Genomic DNA, 6,000 nt, shown 5'->3' with positions numbered 1-6,000 from the left:
TTTCCATTTTATGGGCATATTGGCATTATTAAGGTTGAGATGTGTTCAGCATATAAGAAAAATTATTAGTTTGATTTTATTAAAAAGTCTACTTTCTATTTTAAGTATTTTTACTGGCTTTAAACAGAAATTAAATTAAAGACCTGCCTTATCTCACACGACTTTCACAAAGGAACGAAGAAATGCGCTACGAGCCGATTTCGATTTATCAACCAGACATCGAAAATAAAATAATTTAAATCCAGATTGTACTAAAAATGAAAGAAATATTTTATCTGAAGTGAATATTAAAACAACTCTCGTATTATTAACTTCAAAGATAAATATTAAATGCCGAAATTTCTAAATTACCGCCAGCAATAATTTTCTTTAATCAGAAAAATATGTAACTAATACACGCGCTCATTAAGTTATTCTTTTTCAAATTCTTCATTCATTTCATTTTTATACAAATTATGATTATGACGGCTTTTATCTATCTCTTAAATAAATTATTTTAATAATTACAATTATTTGTAATCAATTTTTTGTAGTATGTGAGGCAGAAATTTTACACGTCAGAAAAAAATTCACAAAAGGTTTCTTTTAATCAAGCATTTTAATATCCAAGACAGATATTGGCAATACAATGGCTGCTTATGAAAAAAATTTCATATGAATGAATCATAAACAAATTTGTTTTGCATTTCTTTATTCACATTTGCATATATGAAAGTAACGAAAGCAGAACAAAAAGTTTTTACTAGTAGCAAGAGCACCTAAATATAAGCTTAGAAAGAGTGAAAAATACAAATCATTACCAAGGCAGACATACGAGTACGTTAGGGAATATATCAAATATGAAACAATATCATATGTATGAAAGATTCTTTTAAAAAGATTTCTGTCTAGACTTTTAATTTAAAATGTGCTCCATCTACCCATTCCAGAAAATTATTTACCGATCTCATAAGATTTTACTCTCCAGAAAAAAGTTTGTTTGTAGCTCATTTTATATGAAACATTTCCTCCTATTTTTAGCATATGAAGATAATTGTTTCGGTTATTTCTTTTACTAAGAGAAGTATAAGATTTAAAGTATTTAAAGTAAAGTAAAATACATCAAGTATTTTAAATCACTTTTATTTTCAATCACCACATTGAACAAGAACTTCCCAGTTGAAGCAACTTACTAGCTAACCATTCGCATATGTACCGGAATGTATTTCACTTTTCGTTTCAGGACTGTATAAACCAAAAATCAATTAATTCTTTAGATCACTTTTTAAGGTTTTGAACAACTCTTCTTGAATGTTTTTGAAATTAAATGTTTCATTCCTTTTCGTAATTAGAGTCAAGTATCTTGCTTTAATGACATACTTTGGAAAATAAATCTTCTAAATAAGTTTGTTAAACAGAGAACTGTTTGAACATCATGTATATTTTCAGGCTGGGAAAGTTTAGATATAACTTCTAATTATTTGGGTGCAGGATTAAACCCTTATTTATGAATGATAAATCCTAAATAGTAAAATTCTTGTTTCACGAATTCACATTGGGCAATTTCAAATTTAAATCTGTGCCAAATTCTACACACACACACACAAAAAAAAATGTGAACAATTAAGACATAACATCATAACATTGTGATAAGTGAATACACATAATGTTATTAGTACTATCTTTAGTAGCCTTATTAAATGGCATGTACATTTATGTTTGCCATTTGATTGCAATTGCTACGTTTTCCATATTAAAAGAGAAGTTATATTATATGAGCTAGATTTGCTTTTTTTTAAAAAAAGTAGGCTATACAAGTTTTTTCCTTTCATAAAATCATGGGTTTGTCGATTTTTTTACCAAACGTTAGCGATACATTTTCGTTATCTATATCAATAAATTTACTGTTAGAGTGACTTTTGTACAATGCATTGTGATTCAACATTTATACAAACAATAGAGAATCAAAGAGTGACAAAAATAATAAACGACTGGTGTCAGGAGAAAAAAGATGATATAATTTTTCTTTTACCAAAAATACATCAATGTTACTCTCAAAACGCATGCTTGAAAAGATCGATTGGAAAACAATTGGTGTCGGAGAAAAAAATTATGTGACTTTTCCCCCCTCCAGAAATGTAGCAACGCTGTCCTCAAAACGTATGCCTGAAAAGATTGAAAATTAATCATGTTGAAATACTGCAGCGGCTAGTTCGGCGCATTTGTCACTCTCACTTAAAAAAATTGACACTTTTGATTATATAAAGCATAGATTTTTTTTTTGAACAATCATTTGCATGTGATAATAATGAATTCCTAATCATCAAGGTACAAAGTGTTACTAGTTAAGTTTTATACATAATTTCAGGCTAAAATATTGGGGCTGCAGGCATTTACTCCTACAATCATGCTATTATATTTTAATTTCTATCTTTGGATCTTATATAATTTTTTAAAAAGTAATATCAAATAGAAACATCGAAAAACGTAGCACTGTTGATTTTTTTTCTGGCCGTCCAGGACAAAATTTCAAATGAACTGGCAGACTCCTTAGGAAATAATCCTAATTTTATTTTCTCCGTTCTCACGTTTGAAATGTATAAAAACTTTAGTTCAAGTAAGCTTAAAAATCAATAACCGACTGTAATATAGAGGGAATTTGTAATTACCCCTTCATTTTTCTTTGGAAATTTCCAGCAACTATTCTAAGGACTTGGGAGGAAATAGGTCAGGGAATTCAAATACAAGGTAAGTGAATGCCATTCCTGGGGAGAAATTCCCCATCTCATTTACTTCTTGTACAAAGTAATTACTATTGCCACAAGCTCAATCTTGGCATAATTGCTATTGCTACAGCAATGAGCTATAAAAGAAAATTTATGAACATTCATGAACAAAAACAAAAGATTTTAAAAAATGCAGCACTGAGATTATAATGAGGTTGATAATCAACATTACAAACATTGCCAAACAGGAAAAAAGTGATTTTCAGCTTGGTCTTTAAATTCTTATATAAATTTAATAGTCAGCGTATGGAATAATCGGAGATAACGAGTTTCAAAGCTAGAATTTCTTTCAAGAGTTGGATTCGTGGAACACGAGAAATCAGACAATGAAAAGGGATGTTGATATGGTTTCATCGAATGTGGACGCACCATTCCAAATTATTAGATAAGCGAAGACATTGAATCAAGAGGATGCTTATAGTAAGAAACGTATTAATTCGAGTTTGATGAAGAGAACACCACTTTTCTGTTTTTGTTTATGACTTTACTTTTAGCGTTTCTTTACAATGTCCTGAAAATGTTTACATATCTTCCAGTCCCATGGGACACCTCGTAATTGAGGATGTGAAGATTCCAGCATAGTGGTTGGTTCTCTCCACCCTTGTGGGTATACAAAAAGGTAGGGGTATGACTCCTCCCATCAATGACGGAACGTACTTCCTTAGGGAAGGGTTGTACCGTGGCCGGTGAATGCCCTTAGGACTCACCCGCAGTTCGCGCCAGTGTGGCTGTTGCGGCGGTTCGGTCATTCAGATTTTTCCGTGTGCCTTCCGGCGGGTCGGAGTAGCCAGTTTGTGGTTTATATATCTTCCAATATTTTGTATTTTGATAGCTATATTTCCTTCCAATAAAGACAATGAGATATTCTGCTCAATCAGGAGTATACCTACGCTTCTCTATAGAGTAGATTCACCTCTGATTACGCAGAATGCATATTACGCAAAGTTAAACCCAAAATTCTCCCAAAGCAAATACTAAAACGGCACCCTCCTCCTCTTTTTTTAAAACTGTAATACACATAATTCCTTTGATTTCGTGAAATCTTATGCCATGGAAGCTAAGAACGAAATTACAAATAAACCTGAATAATATATAAAACATTTTTCAGATAATATAGTTTACATGATACAAATTAATCACCTTCAGTGACTAGCTGATTCATCCATCAAATTGATTGAAATAATTTCGTAGTGTCATGCGAATTTAATTTATTTAATGAATTTATTTTATTTTGGACTAACCAAAAGTATCGATTGCCAATCATCAAAACTGAAAGCAAGCAAAAGTATAATCAGAAACATGCATGACTTTAATGATTAACAAAATTCTGCATTTTTTCCCCCCCACCAAGAATATAATCTTAGATATATTATGGATATTAACTCTTTTTTTCCGCGAGCATTAGTGTATTTTTTATTGTTATGAGCTTGAGGTAATTTATATTTCATAATTACGTTAAAAACTCGATTTTTTATGTAGATAAATAAATAATTTAGATTGTTGCTCTATACATATTTTTATTTTTATTTTAAAATTTCATAAGATGGTTGCTTAAGCTCGAATCAAATTTGATTCATGGCAAAAACACCCGCACCAATCATCAACACCCGCTACACTTCATAATGAGCTAATTAATGAGGATTATTGAAATGTATGCCATTTTCAAGTTTGATCAAAATGGAAATTTATCTTAAATAATCTCATAACCTCATAAGTAGAAAATCTTTCTGCCAAAAGCCTTTTTTACAGTTAAATATAATAGTCTAAATTATAGATTCACCAGCTGCAAAACGTTCATCACATTTCCTTTTTTACAAATCAAAATTTAGGTCAAAAATTAGTTTTTTTTTTTTTTTATGTATTCGCTAACTTATTTTGTTGTTGGTTGTTGCTTTTGGTGAATTGCTTTTGCTGTAATATTAAATGAAACATTAAAAGCATTATCTTGTATCTTACCGAATAGCTTCGGCAGAAAAAAAAAAGAATTAAAATTTGATATAAGCATTAACTATATTTGAGAGTAAAAAGCTTCTTGATATTTCGAAACTTAAAAATGATAGAAAAATAGGGATAAGCATAAATGGGATATTATATCCTGAGCAATATTTTTTTCAGTAATTTAGAACAAAACTCTCATACGTAAATTTTTAGAATTATAATATGAACGTGTCTTTAAAAGTACTATGTGTTCGCTTAATATTATGATAGAAAATTCAAAATAATATTATCAAATTATAAACACATCTTAAAAATCAACGAGACAGGTTTTTTTTTTTTTTCATTCTAAAAAAGTAAAAGTAAAAATAGAATAGTGTAAAATGTTTTGGTTAAAAGTCAGAGGAATATGTTATTTTCAAAATGTATTTCGATGACTGGTAACTTCCAGAATTTCACTTAAAAGATTAATTTATATTTATTGATTATTGAAATTTTCGGAAACATAACACGTGCATTTCTTAAATCTTATTTTTATTATTTTGGAAATCCCAAAACAAAGCTTTTTATCTTAAAAACTGAAGTTAAATTATCAGGTTGAAAGTGAAACACAAAAAATTCAAGTAAATTCAAAGTAATAAATCTATGCGCTTACAGATTTATTACTTTTAATAGCGGGATATAAACGGACACTTAAAAAAGGACGAGTCCAAGTCGAGCCATGCCGCTCTGAAAATTTTAGGGTGTTAAAAGGAGGATGACTTGAAAACTGCTTCAATATTAAAAAGTTAATGCTGAAATTTTAATTTTCATAAATTAAATCAAAGCCCCCCCCCCCCAAAAAAAAAGTTGTGGTAAAAAAATTGAACTAATTGTGGAATACTGGAAAAATCACATTGAACAGTATTGGGGACTATATTATATAGAACCGGAATACAATATTACTGAATATAACAAACGTTTTGCATTTTATGCCACGTAAATACCATAAAACCATATTGTATTAAATTGTCTAACCAAATTTTACAATATTAAATAATGTCGAGTGTTAATTGGATACCTTCTTGGAAATTATGATCTTCACTGTAAATTATGACATGAAGAACATATTTTATATCATGCAAGTTAAAAGACAGTTAATCTAGTTTTATTAAAGATATATATAAAACGTATAAATTCGAAAGTATCGAAATTCTTCTCATGAACGCTTATCGAGAATAATTCGTGCGTTTTGGTTTCTTCGAGGATTTTTTTCTGTGACCATTTCTAGCAAAGCATAGTTATATGAGTGCTAGATGCT

This window comes from Argiope bruennichi, chromosome X2 (assembly GCF_947563725.1).
Source record: "Argiope bruennichi chromosome X2, qqArgBrue1.1, whole genome shotgun sequence".
Lineage (NCBI taxonomy): Eukaryota > Metazoa > Arthropoda > Arachnida > Araneae > Araneidae > Argiope > Argiope bruennichi.
Note: the sequence above shows the minus strand (reverse complement) of the source record.